This window comes from Prionailurus viverrinus, chromosome B4 (genome assembly GCF_022837055.1).
Source record: "Prionailurus viverrinus isolate Anna chromosome B4, UM_Priviv_1.0, whole genome shotgun sequence".
In the NCBI taxonomy this organism is placed as follows: Eukaryota; Metazoa; Chordata; class Mammalia; order Carnivora; family Felidae; genus Prionailurus; species Prionailurus viverrinus.
This window is the reverse complement of record NC_062567.1, coordinates 110,441,326-110,460,336: the sequence shown is the minus strand read 5'-3', so window position 1 is coordinate 110,460,336 and position 19,011 is coordinate 110,441,326. Positions and strand designations below refer to the sequence as shown.

The 19,011-nt window shown below is 39.6% G+C and overlaps 1 long non-coding RNA gene across 8 annotated transcripts in view; it reads left to right on the top strand.

Moving 5' to 3' along the window:
- LOC125170412 (uncharacterized) overlaps positions 1-19,011 on the top strand; it is a 437,501-nt gene that overhangs the window by 389,388 nt on the left and 29,102 nt on the right. For 5 of the 8 annotated variants that reach the window (XR_007154025.1, XR_007154019.1, XR_007154018.1 and 2 more), the window contains 2 exons: positions 8,630-9,218; positions 10,279-10,455. The exons of 1 other annotated variant lie outside the window; for it this stretch is intronic. This is a non-coding gene — a long non-coding RNA (uncharacterized LOC125170412). Of the gene's footprint in view, positions 1-8,629; positions 9,219-10,278; positions 10,456-19,011 lie in introns of those variants that run through there. 2 more of the 8 variants (XR_007154020.1, XR_007154023.1) reach the window with 2 other exon arrangements.

Here is a 19,011-nt window from a genome sequence, read left to right as displayed (position 1 = left end):
GCTTTGACGCTTGCAGGCTGTGGTGTAGATTTATGTGTATTGTAGTGTTTTCTTTGGGATTTGCCTGTGTGACAAAAGAGGCAAACTTCTATAAAAATGAAAAACTAATGAGATTTACATAATACCACAAGAAAAAAAAGAATAGTGAAAACAATTGGTTTCCTAGCAGATCACCTTAATAACTTAAATAAAAGCAAAATGCAAGCTGAGAGATCACCAAAATAATAGACTATTTCTAGACTGAAAATCCACCTTTTCTGTTGAATTATAACACAAAGAAAACTATTTTAATGTAAATACAACACTTATGGGATGTCAAAAATTTTGTTGCTAAGGAGACTCACTTGGTAAGCCAACAAGTGTTGTTGTTGGTAGACATCACCAGTAACTATTCTGCACCAGGCCTTCTTGTCGGTTGGACAAGATCTCAGCAATGCTCCTACTTTTCCTAGAGTAGAAGGTACTACTAGGAGTTAGATTGGGAAAATTCTTTACCATACTTTGGAAATGCCTAGCATCCCTGTTCTCAGGGACACAAATATCAGGTCGCTCTCCTAGTTATTATGACAAACAAAATTGCCAAAAACATCCCTACCGATTTCCAGTAGCCTGTGGCTGGTGGCTGGTGGTAAATCTCACCCCACCTTTCCCTGGAACTACTTCATTTTACACATCAGGAGTCAGAGTCCCAAGGAGGTAAATTGATTCTCCAAAAGCCACAGAGTGGCAGACCTTGGGGAGTAACCTTTCCATCTTGCTGCTTTTCCACTACTTCATGCTACCTCCTCTCCAAGTCTCCCTAAAGTGCAATATGAATAACTCTGGAAAACTACGCAACAAACTTACAACAGAGATTCCTTCTACAGCGGGGATGAGGAGACGGCAATATAGGGATTTCCACTGTTGCTCCATATTCTTGTGAATTTTTATTTTTTTGGTTTTTTTATTTTAATTTTTTATTTGAGAGTGAGGGGAGAGGAGTAGAGAGAGAGAGAATCTTAAGCAGGCTCCTTGTTCAGCACTGAGCCTGATGTGGGGCTTGATCTCATGACTGTGGGATCATTACCTGAGCAGAAACCAAGTTGGACATTGGACGCTCAACCTACTGAGCCACCCAGGCGCCCTCTTGTGAATTTTTTGAAGAATTCACAATAAGTACACATTAGATTTATGATTCTAAAAGTAAAAATAAATTCTATTTGGTGTCTTGGGGGGGGGGTTATTTCTAAGATATTTTAGAGGAGGACATTTTGTAACACTCTGTGAAGTATTTCCTCCCATTTGTATACTTTGAAAGAAATGACACAAAATACTGTTCTGATGGTGTTATTTTTCTGCACAATCTTTTACACTCTCTCTGTTCCTTGTAGCTATTAAGAGTTCTGAATAGGATTTTCCTTATACTGATTTTCCTTTGTATTTGATTCTTACTGTTTCTGTTTCCCTCCTCCCTCCAACTTCGTATGTAATGTTGATGAAGTATTTCCACATTTCATGTATCAGTACCATGTACTGAAAACTAGTAAAAATCATGGCAGAATAAAATAGGTTGGACCACTGAAAATAAAAATGACAAAATAATTTTTAATAACTTATTTGTCACATGTGGCCTTTCAAGAAGCGCAAAAGGCAGAATAGATTAAGTCACTTCTAATACTAACAAGTAAAATACCTATTTTGAAAATCAGTAGCATCATTTGCTGACAAAATACTACTAGTCTGTTGTACCTCAAATAAACACCTCCCTCTTAGGTGATGTACCGATTATATTCCTTGCGGCATTATTTTTTTTTTTTCCACACATTTTCTTCACCAAAGCCTTTAATCCTGTGTGAATTCAGGTGGGGATTAAATTGAAATGAAGAGAAACTCAATGCACTACCAAGACCTATCTTCTCCACATGGGCCAACTTACCTCTTCTTCTTTCCCCTGTGTCCACATTTGCTGGGATTGAGCATCTCCTTTGAATTCACCGTTGCCATAGAAACATGTGTTCCCAGTTGACCTTTTGTTTTTCAAGGGGAAAGATAAACATGCCACCCACTTTGGGGGCCCTATTAGAGCCTATTCCCAGAGAACTGCACCTTCCCAGCTGCAGCGTCTGACATGCTTAGGAAAGCAGTCATCTCCCAGCCTTGTTGGCAGCCGCAGGCAGAGAATGGGCGCCAGCTGTACTGGGGCTGGGGCTTCATGAACCCTTTCCTATTAGGCCACATCCTGTCTGTCTTTTAGGAGTGAAGGAATGTTTCAGGTCAAATAAAGAACAGGCTTATGCAATATAACCCCCAGGATTAATCTTTTGAAAATAACAGCAGGCAGGCCACCTGAGGTGAAGAGTAAGTAACAAAATATGTCCAAGGGGACAGAATGGAAATATGCTCCATGTTATAGATTAGAATGCGTAAGGGGAAGAAAATTAGCTTATGCTAATGTTTGTGAGTCCTGCACACTCTCAATGGAGTTTAGACTTGGAAGATACTTTGGGTATTGAGGCTTAAAGTCTGGATGCAATTCACAGCAGTATTGCATCTAGCATTTATCCTAAGCCATTGTGTAGATTTTTAAAGAAGTGTCACCTCTGGGGAGATGCTCCTGGGTGCCTTTGTGTAAAACAGTAGCTGAACAAGTATATGAGGGAGCCCTGCTCGTATATCTGTATACTTGCCCTCTTGACTTAGATGTTCCAGAAACATCTCAAGCTTAACAGGGAGCTCTTGATTCCTTCCACAACCCATTTTTCCTCTGTACCTTTCTCCATTTCAGTAAATGGAGGGCAAAAACACACAGCCGTTTAAACCGACATTGTCATTCTAGAGCCTTCCAGAGCCTTCTAGAGTCTTCTCCATCTCCTTGTGGACCCTCATCCCATTTGTCACATATAAACTGCCAGAAAGGCCATTAATCTCACCTCCAAAGCCCTTCTGGAATACACTTTCTTGTCAGTCTCCACTGCCATTCCCAGTGTAAGCCACCATCATCTCCCAGTGGGCCTGCAAAGTAGCCTCCAGTTAGTCCCCCCAGCTCGTATCAGTTCTGCTAGCATACACCATTCTCCACACAGAAAACCCAAGTCTTCTTTTACAAAGCCAACAGGCTAGGTCATTTTCCCCACTCAAACCCTTGTGTGTCTTTCGAATGTTCCTGGAGTTGACTTCAACCTGTCTATCATGTAGCCTAACTGAACTGCCATCTGCCCAGCTTTCTACCCTCTGACATCACTATCTACCTTCCTCGCTGCTTGCCATACCCCTCTTTCCAACGCACCAAACTGTTTCCTGCCAAGAGTTTTACATACGCTCTGCCGGAATGATTCTTTCCTTAGAACTTTTACATGACCTGCAACTTAACTCTAGTCAGCACCGTGATCTAATGTGGAAAGGCCTTCCTTGGTAACCTTCATAATGCGCACAAAATGAAGTAAATTACATTAAAACGCAAAGAAAGAAAACTTGCTCCTAGTTACTACCATATCACCCAGTTTCTGTCCTCTGTGACAGGTATTGAAGTCTAAGGTTGCCTTGTTTTCCTGTCTAATCACTTTCCTAGAAGGTAGGGACCTTGACTGTGCCTAAAACAATGCTTGGCAACATGGTAGGTGCTTTATATAAATATACATACATGTGCATACCTATTTTTTTAGTAGAAATTCTCCTAATATAATGAGAAAACTAAATTCTTCTGTTCCTATATACCATTGATGATGCCCAGGTACATTTTCTTTTTTATTCTTACGTTTTTGTCTCCTTTTAGAATTGAAGAGAAACACAGCTGAGACAATGCAAAAGGGGAAAAAAATGGGTTGATACATACCTAGCTAGTGTTTTATAGTTCCTGGGAGGCAATCTAGGTAGGACCCTGCATTACTACCCCCCAAGGGGTCCTTCCCAAGAGAACACTTTGATTTGTGGCTTTAAAGGAGATTGAGAAACATCTTGCCCTGCCTGGTTTGGCATAGACGACCAAATAAACATGCTTGAACTCACTGCATGCTGTAGGGCATATGTGTACAGATTAGTATACCACATTCTTAAAACTTTTTTTCTTCCAGAACACACACACACACACACACACACACATCATCATCATCATCATCATCATCATCATCTAAACAGAACACACCCTTTGCTGAGTCCAATTAGCTCTTGGGTGGTCTGGTACTAGAATCTTGACATTGATAGCTCAGTGTATTCTTCATAGTCTCTTGACCACATCCCACTGCACAAAAAAAAAAAAAAAATCAAAGATTCACTTGTTATATTATTACATTGTTAGCATTGAAAAGTATAACTTCAGTTATATTTATCACAGATTTATTATAAAAGCAATAGACATGTATTTATGCCTATGCTTTTACCTCTTCTATAATCAGTGACAACAAAATTTTTACAGTTGCATCTTGGTTTTTAACAAGAAACTAACACAATAGATTTTTCCCTTTACCTTCAGAGCAGTCCTTACCCCAATATTCAATATTATTATTGTTATTATTATTATTAATTTATATCTAAAAAGTCTTTATTCCCCAAATTATAACATATATTTTATTTCTTTCCTTCCTACTTTTAGTGAGTCTCCATAAAATCCTTACATGTGTAGCTTATTTGTTCCTCTTCTTCCTTTCTATATCACAATACAGATTAGGTGACTCCAAGAGGCTTTGATACAGCCCATTTAAAAATCAAACATGTGTAAGTGTGATTCCTTCATCATGACTCCTCTAAAGCAATTTCTTGCTCTTGCTATGGAATTTCACTTTTGTATAATACAGTGGTTTAGAAACCTTCATTCTTTATATTCTTAGAAGTCCAAGGTCAAGTGCCAAAATATATGACGTGGTCAAGAGGGAGCCCAGAGAAAAAGGCGGTGGGATCTTCCATGTCTCCATCCACCGAGAAAATCTTCTTTACCTATTTTAAATATTGGATTTATGATCGATTAGTTTGAAGAAATTACTTCTCTCTAAAAAAAGCTGAAAGTCATCATTTGACCCATGATTTGTGCAACTCTGGACCACATGAGACAAGAGCCAGGCTGAGGTGGGCTTAGCACATCAGCTACTACCCAAGGCACTTGAGTCTACATGAGCCAAGGGTCTGTTGAACTATTTGCACTTCTACAGGCCTGGAATGTGGCCTTTGGAACTCAGATCTGTGGGAGAAGCTGGAGCCCTCTCATATGTGTGCCTGTGAACTCTCCTGTTTCTAGAAACAACTAGACCATCATCTTTAAAGTGGACCATGTTCCTCAGTACTTGATTATAGTTGAAACAGCAGCCTACATTTTTTTTCCCATTATCTACTTTCTCTTATTTGCTTTTGATTATATTGTTCCTTAAACTTAGCATCCCTTAGAGTGCCTTGGGGGCTCAGTTGGGTAAGCATCTGACTTTTGATTTCAGCTCAGGTTATGATCTCATGGTCATGAGATTGAGCCCCGGGTTGGGCTCTGTGTCAGACATGAAAACTACTTAAGATTCTCTCTCTCTCTCTCTCTCTCTCTCTCTCTCTCTCTCTCTCTCTCTTTCTCTCTCCCCCTCAGCCCCTCCTCTGCTCGCTCTCTCTCTCAAAATACAAAAACAAAGACAAAAACAAAAAACCTAGCATGCCTTAGTAACAATCCCTACTTCCTTCACTCCAGACATTGCCCTACCAAAAATCCTACTCATTCTTCCAGAATCAATTAAAAATATATCTCTTTATGAATCCTCCTGTGTTTTCATCACCAGAAATCATTGTTACTTTTGTATGCACAGCTTACAAGCTGTACTTTAACTTCATGTTTCTATCATTTTACCTCAGTTCATGTTTCTTTCAGGCTACTTGCCCTTGACAGCAAGCATGGGCCTTCTATTTTGTTATTCACCTCTACCTTTACCCGTTTAGAGACCACACCATCGGGAATAATCTCTAAAGTGATGTCAGGGAATTGGTCCCTTAAATACCTCCATGCGACTACCACTAGCTACAAGCATAGCTGTTGTACCATGGAAACTGTGGGGGCTTGGACAGGCTGTCAGAATCCCAACTATTGCTTCTCTGAAAGTTGATGCAGCTTAAATTGCTGCCCTATTCTTGCCAAGATGGATTTCCTATCAGTCCTGCTTCTATGCAGTAAGTGCCTTTGAGTCAAAGAGTTAAAAACTGGTGAGGTTGCATCTAGGAAAATGAGGTTTCACTTTTATAGGAGGGAGGGAGTCTCTTCCCCCCACCAAGATTCACCAGATAAGGAAGTGACCTAAAGGAGGAAGAGGCTGGGTGTAGAAAATAAATGTTAGCATAGACATCATTTTTTTAAATGTTTATTTATTATTTTTGAGACAGAGAGAGAGAGCACACTCAAGTGAGCAGTGGAGGAGCAGAGAGAAGGGGAGACAGAGGATCAGAAGCGGGCTCTGTGCTGACAGCAGAGAGCCCAATGAAGGACTCAGACTCACAAACTGAGATCATGACCTGAGCTGAAACCAAGAGTGACTGAGCCACCCAGGTGCACCAGTATGGGTGTCATTTTTAATTCCACATTTCACAATTTAACTTAATTCAAATATCCAAATCCTGGTTTTTTCAACTCTAAGAGAAAGTAATTAATTCCTATTTGTCTTTATGTATATTATTTGGTTACTTTCAGTACTATTAAAATTCTGCCAAGATTCAGTTGTGGATGACGTTTAGCTGGGTTTTGAAAGATGCATAGGACTTTTCTAAAGTTGAAAAGATAAAGAAAAGGCAAGTTTAGTCAGAGGGAATAGCATGCACAAAAACTAAAGACCTGAAAGCACCATTAGGTGTTTGGAGAATTTTAAACAGTTTGCTTAATAAGCTAGATGTGGCCGGACAAGAACATAAGCAGCAAAGCACGCAGGCTCTTGTACGTCTGCCAAAGGTGTTGAGCAATAACTTAGCTTTAATCCTGCAGGTGATGGGATGTTGTTAGAGAACTCTGAACAAGAAAATAACATGATCAGACTTATATTGCACTTGGATTAGAGAGATCCCTCTTGGCAGAATGTGGAGGAAGAGATGGGGGAGGGTGGAATTGGACTTAAGAAGCACAGTTGAATAGGAAGCTACTGCAGTAGGATATACCAGAGATGATAAAAGCTTAGTGACTAATTGTAAGAAGGTAATAACAGGTGAGTGTTGATTTGATTCCGTTTCTTGTTTTGGAAAATGTGTGTCCCTAATCAAGATAGGAAATAAGAGACAGAAGCTCAGCAATGAGTGGAGAAAACAGAACTTCCTGAGAGATATTTTAGTGCAAGTATCTAGTAGGCAATAAGTTCAATGGGTCAGGTACTTGCAGAAAAGTCTAAAGTAGAGATCTAAAGGTATCAGCACATAGGTTATGGGAATTCAGTTTTCCTAGGGGAGAGGTATAGACTGAGAAGAGATCTGAAGTCAGAAACATAGAAATTTAAATAGCAAGCAGAAGAATGCCAGAAAATGGGTGCTATGTAAGAAGAGATCCAAAAGAAAATGTCAGAGAAACCAAGGGCATAGAGTTCCTACAAAGAAGGAATAATTAAAAAAATAAAATGTCAGCACCTGAGTGGCTCAGTCCATTGAGCTTCTGACTCTCAGAGTTGTGAGATCGAGACCCGCATGAGACTCTGTGCTAAGTAAGGGTGGAGTTTTCTTGGAGTTCTCTCTCCCCCTCTCCTCTGTCCCTCCTGCACTTGTACTCACTCTCTCTCTCTCTCTCAAACTAAATTAATAATATTAAAAGAAAACAAAATAGGGGTGCCTGGGTGGCTCAGTCGGTTAGGCGGCCGACTTCGGCTCAGGTCATGACCTCACGGTCCGTGAGTTTGAGCCCCGCGTCGGGCTCTGTGCTGACCGCTCAGAGCCTGGAGCCTGTTTTGGATTCTGTGTCTCCCTCTCTCTGACCCTCCCCCATTCATGCTCTGTCTCTCTCTGTCTAAAAATAAATAAACGTTAAAAAAAATTAAAAAAAAAAAGAAAACAAAATAATAAAATGTCAAAGGCTAAGCCCTTTGGATTTGGTATTCAGATCATTTCTTACGTGCCAATGCTGCTTCAGTAGCATAGCATGAGTGGAAGAAACAAGTGTAGATTTTTTCCCCCCAAAATGCTAGCTAGAAAACAATACACTGTATTGGAGAAATTTCTCAAAGACATAGACATTAAGCATATACCTAAGCTGAGAGGAAGGAGTCTGTAGAAAATAAAAGTTTGAAGGGAAAACAGATAAACCGGGTCTAGAGAGAAGATGAGGAGTAAAGGTGTGGGGTTTAGCCTCAACAAAGGTGTGGGAAACCTCTTCTTTGGAGACATTCAGAGAAGGGAAAAACAATTCTGTGGATGGAGGGGTTATTGTAAGTAGAATGGTAGAATGCTGAGTCATTTGGCCCTCGATGATCCCACTTCTCTGTAGTAAGATAAATAATCAATTTAGAGTGGGCCACTCATGGTTTGGATGGGCTTTGTGGTAGTGGCACAGATTTGGAATATCTAATGGAGGGATATCTTTATTTCCGATGCCATTTTCCAGCTCTGTGCATTACAGAAATATAATTAAATAACTCAGTAAACCTTTGTGTACCATTTTCTTTCTTAATTTTATTCTTTCTTTTTTTTCCTTCTCCTCTTTTCCACTGCCCCCATTTCTTAGGATTCCCTCTTGTTCCTCTTCAGAATTCCTACTTGCAGCTGACAATGGACACACCAAGCCCCTTTGAGGGGCCAAAGGGGAACATTCAGATTTGCAAACAGCCAGATTACAGTTTTACACTTCCTGGTTTTGAAACCCCTGAAAAGCACAAAACTGAGGAAAAATCAAAATGGCTGCACTAATGCTTCAGCGAAGCTCCATTTTGAAGTAACCATTTTCCTCTTTTCCGCAAACATCCTCCCCTACCCCCCCTTTTTTTTCCAGGAACTAGGTACCACCCTGAAAACAACCAAGGGGGCTGGCAGCACTTACGCAATTCCTGTTGAAACCGACTAGATCCCGTATTTCCTTATAAAACGCAGCAGTCCCTTCCTCTGGATAGCCTGCGGTTTTTTGAAGGCAATAGCGAGCTGCAGTCTCCTTTGCCTGGCAAAGCAATAAAGCTATTGTTCCTCTTTATTCCAAACTTTATCTTTGTGTTATATTTTGGCTCTGAAGCATGGAGTGCAGTTTTTACAACATTTTGTTCTTGCACCATTTTTTTTTCTACTACTGTACCTGCATGGCTTGTGCCAACATCGATCATCTAGTAAGTTTCCTTTTTAATTTTTTTTTCTTTATTTAAGTGATCCCTACATCCAATGTAGGACTTGAACTTATGACCCCAAGATCAAGAGTCACATGCTTCTCCGACTGAGCCAGCCAGCCACCCCTCCTTTAAAAAAATAATAACAATGTTTATTTATTTTTGAGAAAGAGAGAGGGGAGGGGGACATGAGCGGGGTAGGGGCAGGAAGAGAGACACAGAATTTGAAGCAGGCTCCAGGCTCCGGAGCTGTCAGCAAAGAGCCTGACATGGGGATCGAACCCAGGAACTGTGAGATCATGACCTGAGCCGAAGTTCTATGCCACCCAGGCGACCCACACCCCACCTTTTTATTTCTTTTCTCTGGAGTTTTGAAATGCTGCTTTAAGGACTTCAGTAGTGCAATCTACACTTCAACTTCTTTCCCCATGCCTAGCTGCCATGAGGGATTTTTTACTGGCTTAAATCAAAGACTTGAAGGTATTAGTCATGTAGCTATCTGAGAGCCATCTTTTCAAGCTGGCTTTTTTCATGGTAGAAAAATGGCATACAGAAGTTCCAAACCTCATCTCTGAATATCATAGCACCTGGAGAAAGACCTTCTTTCCCAAACAGCCAAAATTGTCTGGACAATCTGATTGGACCCGTCTGAACAGATCACTTCCGTCTAGAAACAGCACTAGCCTCTTTGGCATAGGCCTATGTTATTTCAAGTCTCACTGAGGTGAAGGGGATAAGATTACACAAACTGGTTTATATCAGTTAGGATCCACTTGGATCTGAGGATGGGGTTAATTCCACCTTAATCAAATGGATCTTATAAAGGAAAGGGCATGGGATGGAATGGATGCTAGGGAGTCAATAAATGCTTACTACCATATCTTCCTCCCTCTGTCTCCAGAAAAGAATCCCCTATGCAAGGCCTGTTTCATGGGCATGTGACTTAAGTAGTTACATACAATTACTAGTATATTGCACAGAGTACATAACACATAGTGTATTATGTATAGGGTATATAGAAATAATTATAATTAATTACCACATTTTTGGTCTTCCTTTACAGGTCTAAATAGCATGAGAAAGGAGATATCACATCCGTCCTGTATCCCTAGGACTTAACACAATGAATGTTTATGAAACAGAAGTATCTTCCCAAGGGTACAAAGGGTTAGTGCCCGCCTTGCCAGGATAGAAAATTTTCTTTTCTTTCCTCATCTCCCCTCAGAGATGGAGCTCAACTTCCAACTAACATTAAAGAAGTTGTGTTTGTGATCTAGCATCTGGGCTTGTGTAATTGACGTGCTTTCTTAATGATAGGCGGAAATGATAAGAGTAATAATTGTTCCACCACATGGGCACGCACTGAAACCTGGACCCCTTTGGTTTTGTTTGTTTATTGTTGCCTATTTAATTGTCTTTTAATGCTCTAGTTGTTCAAGAATGAAATAACAATGTTTTAAAAACTCATTTTGCATTTTAAATATTTACGTTTACCAAACAAAAACTTTGTAGTGCATAAACATTATAAAATGGGTTATATAACCTCATTTGAACTTAGCAAAATTTTAAATTCAAGGCTTTCAAACATGAGAATGAGGCAAAAACGTTCCTCCTAATCCTGCACAGTAGGCTCGGACTACAGCACGATTTCAGGTAATAGGATTGTAGGGTTTTTATACACAATTGTGCAGGCAGTGGGCTGTACACAATGGGTGCCTCCAGTCACATTGATTCCCTGTGATTGGTGCCTCCTGTAGGTGTGCAGTGACATATGTGGCAGCTATAAGTCAATATCAACATCCTTTGAATACATTTACTTAAATGTCTTTTGCCTCAACTTTTTTTGAAGGGTCTAGAAATAATACTTTTTTTCAGAGAGAGAGAGAGACAGAGAGAGAGACAGAGAGACAGAGAGAGAGAGAGAGAGAGAGAGAGAGAGAGAGAGAAGCAGTGGGGGAGGGGCAAAGAGAAAGGGAGAGACACAGAATCCCAAGAGGGCTCAGCTCAGAGCCCGATGTGAGGTTCCATCTCATCAACTATGAGATCCTAACCTGAGCCTAAATCAAGACTCAGATGCTTAACCAACTGAGCCCCACAGGTGCCCCTAGAACCAATACATTTTTTAAAACTAAATTTATTTAAATTCAAGTTAGTTAACATACAGTGTAGTATTGGTTTCAGGAGTAGAACCCAGTGATTCATCACTTACATACAACACCCAGTGCTCATCCCAAGTGCCCTCTGTAATGCCCATCACCCATTTAGCCCATCCCCCTGCCTCTTCCCCTCCAGCAACCCTCAGTTTGTTCTCTGTATTTAAGAGTCTCTTATGGTTTGTCACCTTCTCTGTTTTTATCTTATTTTTCCTTCCCTTTCCCTATGTTCATCTGCTGTGTTTCTTAAATTCTACATATGAGTAAAATTGTATGATATTTGTCTTTCTCTGACTGACTTCAGTTTGCTCAGCATAATACCCTCTGGTTCCATTCACATTGTTGCAAATGGCAAGATTTCATTCTTTTTTCATCACCAAGTAGTATTCCATTATATATATGTGTGTATGTATATATACACACATATGTATGTATATGTATATATGTATCTGTATATATATATATATATATATATATATATATACACACACACACACACACACACACATATACATGTCACATCTTTTTTATCCATTCACCACTCAATGGACATTTGGGCTCTTTCCATAATTTAACCGTTGTTGACAATGCTGCTATGAACATTGAGGTGCATGTACCCCTGTGAATCAGCATTTTTTTTGTCCTTTGGATTAATACCTAGCTGTGCAATTGCTAGGTCACAGAGTAGTTCTATTTTTAATTTTTTGAGGAACCTCCATACTGTTTTCCAAAGTGACTGCACCAGTTTGCATTCCCACCAACAGTGCAAAAAGTTTCCTCTGTCTCCACATTCTTGCCAACCAGAACCAATATATTTTTAAAGAAAAAGAATAATAATTACATGAGTATAACTCCTTAAAATAATATAACTGGTATCATATTTGGTTATATCCTTTTAAATTACCAAGAATCATTTTAAAATATCATTTCTATATTTATATGGTCAAATGAGAAATTTGACAAATTTCAGAACTTTCTAGCTCTGTGTCTGAATGCTTTTTATGTAAGTTCAAGCATCTAGCACAATCTGCCCCCAAAATAAGGCCTTAATGTTTTTTTGCATGCATGCATGAATTGCTCAGGTAAAGAGCATAAGTAACATGAGCTATGATTCCATTTATGTCAGGATAGTTCTCTTTTTTTTAAAGTGTATTTATTTTTATTTATTTTTGAGAGGGAGGAGGGGCAAAGAGAGGAGGGGAGAGAGAATTTCAACAGTCTCCACATTGTCATCATAGAGCCCAATGTGGGGCTCAAACTCATAAACCATGAGATCATGACCTGAGCTGAAATCAGATGCTTAATTGACTGAGCCACCCCAGGTACCCTGTTAACACCTTTTTTAAATGTATGCTTCCCATTTCTTATTTGTTTAAAAGGGAAACTATAAACATTGACTTGGGTATCTGTACATTGAATTAAAGATAATATCCAGACACTTAATTCACTGTTAGACATTGGGTATGAATGGATGTGATACCTGGAAACCCAAAACATTATTGCAGGCCACCCATCAGAGGGGTGATCTATAGGTGACAGATAATAAATGGTGGAGTCATGCTAAAATCTAGTTTTCAATAGGATCACTGGTTCATTTTCATGGTCACCGAATGTATAGTTGGGATTATCATTCTTGGCAATTGGGGTAACCCCACATTGGATCTCAGACCTGTAGAATGAGAGCTATGACAGCAAGGAACGCCTTGTGAAAATCAATGGCATCTCCCCAACCTCTCCCCACATCACATCAAGATACTAAATTAAAAAAAAAATACCACATCTCAGGGTGAGATGAGAAGATTATGCCATCTGTGAAGATCTAAAAGATGCAATGGTGAGGGTTCTTATCATGTATTCATTTAATATGCTACTCTGCTTCCTATGCAAAATGGACAGATTTTAGAGAGAACATAGTCTACTCAAAGCCCAACATGGTAGCTGGCCTGATCAAAACTGCTCTGCTGGGGGCGCCTGCATAGCTATGTGGTTGAGTACCTGACTTCTACTTAGGTCACAATCTCGCAGTTGGTGAGTTCAAGCCCCACATCAGGCTTGCAGTTGTTAACCTGTCAGCTCAGAGCCTGCTTCGGATCTTCTGCCCTCCTCTCTCTGCCCCTCCCCTACTTGCACTTTCTCAAAAAGAAATAAACATTTGTTTAAAATGCTGTGCTGGACTTGCTATCTTTTCAAGAGCCAACCAATAAGTCTCAGGGATATGGTATGTAGCTGTTTACCTGGCAAATGCTTCTTTCCTATCCAATGAATGAAAAACCACAGAGACTGTGCATTTTCGTTGCGATGAATGACAATATTCATGTATGGTTTTGCTCTGGGAATAGAACTCCCCCAACCTCTGTCATAATGTAGTCCAAAGAGATACAAATTCATGTTGAGAGAAATATTCTACAGGATATTACATTGATCCATTATATTGATGACATTTTGCAGTTCAATCAGAATGAGCAAGAGTTTATTAAGATTATAAAAGCTTAGGGAAGATACATTTACTCCACAGGGAGTGAGAAAAACTTACGAGGATTCAAGAACATGACAATTCGGTACAATTTTATAGGGACCTACGGGGAGGGGTGTGCTGATACAATGCTTACAAAGTAAAAGATACATTTCTGTATTTTAATCCCTTACTACTGAGAAGGAAGCACAGTGCTTGGAGGGGCTTTTGGGTTCTGAGGCAACAGATTTTACATCTAGATCTGCTTCTCTGGCTAATATACTAAGTGACACAGAAGGCCACCAGCTCTGAGTAAAGCCAAAGGCAATAAAGGGATCTGCAGAAAATTTAGGCTACAATGGAAACAGCCCTGCCAGTGGGGCCAGTTGTGTTTGAAGAATAAGTGGTTGAAAGAGATGCAGGGCGGTGTTAGGGCAAGCCCCAGAGAGAGAATTGGAACACATGCTCCTGTGGTTCTGGCCTATGGCCATGGCATCAGCAGAGGGCGATTTTATTCCTTTTGAGAAACAGCTCCTGGTAAGACGTCGGACCCTGGAAGATGTAAAGCAATTTACCATGTGGCACCAAGTGGCCACGTCTCTGAAACTGTGTATTATAAATGGGGTCCTGTCAGACCTGCCAAACGTAATATCAAAAAGACCCAGAACAGTCCATCATAAGAGGCAAATGGAATTGAGTTTGAGCAGGATCAGAGGGCCTAAGTAATCTTCATGGCCCAGATTTCCAAAGCACCCACCAGAGTTGTTCGTTCCAGTGACCTTCTTCCAGTTTTCATTTCCCCTATCCATATAAGGATCTTGTACATCCAGATAAAAGAGGAAGAAAAAACGTAAGTTTGGTTTATGGAAGGGATCAGCATAATATGAAGGTTCAAACCAAAAATGAACAAGGGATACATTATAACCATACCGGAAGGAAAGGGACCAACAGATCAGAAACAAGGATGTTTGGAGGAGAGACATGTGATTGAACATAAGGAGATGGGCATGAAGTGTGAAAACTTGTGTTATTGCATGTTAATACCCACCAGAAAACATCTACTGTGGAGAAATGCACTGAACAACCAAGAAGACAAAACGATTCAGCTGGTCTTTGCCTAGAGCTATCCCAGAACTGACACAATGGGCACATGAACAGGTTAGTCAGGGTGGCCGATATGGAAATAGGCACCAGCTTAATGGGCTCCATTTACGAAGACTCTGGTCAATTCAGAATGACCAAACTGTCAGCCACAAAGCCCAACGCTGAGATCTTGGTATGGCACCGTTCCTCAAGAGAACTAACTAGGCACTGGTGGTAAGTCATCTACCCCCTTCATTCCAGAAGGGCTAGTGTTTGTCTTCACAAGAATACACGCGTATTCCAGGTATGGCTTTGCTTTTTCTCTCCGCAGAGCTTCACCCAGCATGGCTATTCAGGGGCTTGCGTGGAGCAAGATCTACACACGGGGAGTCTCATGCAGAATACTGTTTGACCTCAGGGCCCCCATTTCATATGCACAGGAGTGACCATGGGATGCACATTGTAGGAGTTGTATCACATGACCATACCATGTGAAAGCAGATGGCCTGATAGAACATTGGAATGGAAGACGAGTGGCAGTCTGACCTTAGAGCAAGTGAAAATTGGACTGGGTTTGCTGATTTTTCAGAAGAGTTGAAAATAATCCATGAATTTGAGGAACGTCAGAGATGCTTATTCCAGCCTCATGATTTCCCCTGACCTCTTCATCTCTCTGAAAAGACTCAATAGCATGTCAAGGTACCACCCCACAGGCATGAATTTAAAAGACCAGTAAACAAATACGCTTTTAGCTACACAACAAATCCTTCAGTTTCTAGTTTTACTGTAGAAAAATAATGCCAGATGAGTATAATTCTGAAATTTTGTGCTGATCTGCTAGGGGTGGGGGTGGGGAGAGAAAAAAAAAAAAGGAAGTCAGATTTAGGAAATTAAATTCTTGAGCAAAATCCTCTTTTAATTTCCCCTCAAACAAAACCCTTCATGTAGTTTTGGCCAAAGCATAAACTTGAAGAATATATCCACTAACAGCTGCCTCGGAACCTAAAAATCAACCCCTTAAAATAATATATTTAGATCCCTAAACTCAGTATTAATTAAATTTCTTTCATCTTTTGAGGTAACTTGTTTAAATGAATATCAGGAGCCAGAAGACATGAATGCAATTTCTATCTATTTTGAGTTATTAATAAAGAGATTTTAGACCTGGCATAGGAAATTAATGTTTCTTTTCAAAGGACTGATGATTCCAACTCATTGCAATGCTGGAATATTCAGAACATATTTCTGAGGCAACATTAAAGATTCAATCCTGATATTTAAGATATGATTGGTTATGCATTTAGTTGTTTCTTTCTTTACACTCATGGTCTTTTGAGATCATGAATTTCAGCTTGTTACTCTGAATTTATTATCAGGGAGCCCTTCTAGTTAAGAAAAAGAGATAACCAATTACTTTCCTAACCATATGTTGCTACTTCATTGTTACTCTCGTAATGCTAGTTATGGTGCTTTTTACCTCTCAGATGGATTTGACAACATCCTAGCTGTCAGGTAGCCTTCTCCTCTCTGTCCACGGAACATATGCTTAAGCGATCAATTGTGTCATAGCTCACGGCTCACCCTCATCCCTAGCCAGTGCACTCTGCCCTTTAGCCAGAATGAATTACTTGTTGTACCTTCACCTGAGTCCCTGCTCATTAAGCATGAAAAGCCCTTTCTCTTAGCTTCAGTCTTTAGAAATCTTTCCATTCTTTCCACAGTTTGAAGTAAGAAAAGGAAAACTCAGCTGTACCCAGGGGACTTGGATCTTAATCCCAGCTTTACCACTAATGACCTATGCATATTTTGACAAGTTTTTACTTCTCCAGACTCAGTTTTCTCATCTGTAAATTGAGAACCCATGAACTAGATCAGTAGTCCTCTCTTGACATAAAGTACATGTACGCCTACATATCTGTGAAAAAAGAATATAGGGAGGGCAGTGGTGTTCAAGCTTCTCAAGACAGGATTCTAAGGAAAAGGATCTCATTAAAAAACATTAGAATCAGAACACATCAACTGTTAGAAACACTGCTGTAGGGGCTCCTGGGTGGCTCAGTTGGTTAAGCGTTCGACTTCAGCTCAGGTCATGATCTCACAGTCCATGAGTTTGAGCCCTGCATCAGGCTCTGTGCTGACAGCTCAGAGCCTGGAGGCTGCTTCAGATTCTGTGTCTCCCTCTCTCTCTGTTCCTCCCCTGTTCCTACTCTCTCTCTCTCTCTCTCTCAAAAATATATGTTAAAAAAATTTTTTAAAAAGAAACACTGCTTTATTTAGATGAATCAAAAGATAGAAATGAGTCAGGAAAGCAGGCAGTTCAGGATGACCCTATAATGACCATGATGTGGCTGGAGAAGGCCATTTTCTTTATGAGGTTGTGGTCAATGCAGCATTATGCAGATAACCAACCGGGCTCAGACCATGTGAAAATATGACAGGCAGTGTTCTTACATGACATTTCTTCATTCCCTTAATGATGTCGGCCAGGATATATCTTCTTTCTTAATGATTAATGATTGTAAGGAAGTAGGGGGGATATATGTTCAGTGCTTTATGAGTATAAAATGTAGGAATATACATATGGAGAGGAATATATATATACACATATGTATATATATATGTGTATATACATATATATGGTGTGCATATATATATATATATAATCTTTCTGTCCAGTATGATGTGTCCTCCTGTTCTTTCAATTTAGAGGACTGTAAGAAGTGTTAAAGTGTTTTATTGATAGCATTCCCTTCTCTTCACCTGCTTGATGTGGTTTTAGCCTCTGCTTATGGCATCCTCTGGAGTATTTTGTACTCTCTCTCTTTTTTGCCCCTTAATTTAGATAAAAGCTCTTAGGAATTACTATTCCGGCCATGACACGTCACCTCCAGAGGAACATAGTCTTCCCCTCCACTTGTGTTCCACCCTATTACAGAAGAAATGTTGTCCTATGAACCTGAGGTCCAACAAGAGGTTGTAGTAAAAGAGCTTTAGACAATTTAGGTCACTTATCTATATTCATCTTGCTCTAGGGCATAAAATTCTCCAGAAAATGGAGGGACCTATTAGCAGAGTAGATGTTAATGAAGCCTCCTTAATCTAGTTGGTGGTTGATATAGGACTTAAATTTCCCCACCTTTTATCTTAAATAAATTTCTCTTCTGGCAAAGTGTGGCCTTAGAAATGTTTTTAATTCAGATGTAGTAGAGTAGGGTGGTGGGAGGGATTACCTTTTTTTTTTTTTAATGATCTTGTTTCTTCCTCCTTGTACATTTACTTCCACTAGGTAACCTTACTTATTACTTCTTTGATTAAAGGGGACTTATATTAGAAGTAAGATTTAGAAGTCCTTGTCTTTAACTTTTATAAAAAAAAATAAGGTGATGTTGTAAATCCGTACTATTCTTTTCAATTTTTAGAAACTGATTTGTAAAAACAAATCAAAAGAAAACAAAAAGAAAAAAAAGGAAAAAAAAAAGATGTCTAATTTATAAATAAAAAAATTCACCAGTTTTAAGTATACAGTGCAATGAGTTTTGGCAGCTATACACATTCATAAAATGATTTCCACAATCATGGTGTTGAATATTTGCATCCTCTCAAAAATTCCCTTTTGCCTTTTTGTATGCGGTTGCCCTACCTCTCCCCACCCCCGACCTCCCCCAGTCTCTAGGAACTGTAATCTGCTTTCCATTGAGTAGTTTCCTCTTTTGCAGGATTGCATCTAAATGAAATCATGTAACATATCATCTTTTATGTTGGGCATTTTCATTTAGCATTTCAAATCCAGTTGAGATTCATTTATGTTATTACGTGTGTCGGTAGTTCATTTACTTTTACTGCTTGGTAGTATTCCATTGTATGGACAGACCACATTCTGTTTATCCAATCACTGGTCGATAGATATATGGGTTGTTTCCAAGCTGGTGCTATTATGAATAAAACTGTTATAAACATTTAAGTACAAGTCTCGTCTAGGGCGTATCATCTCACAACTCTTGGATAAACATCTAGGAGTGAACTGCTAAAAATTTGAAAAATATGACTCTTAACAATTAAGAATCTTTTGCTCTTCAAAAGATACTCTTACGAAAATGAAAAGGCATAC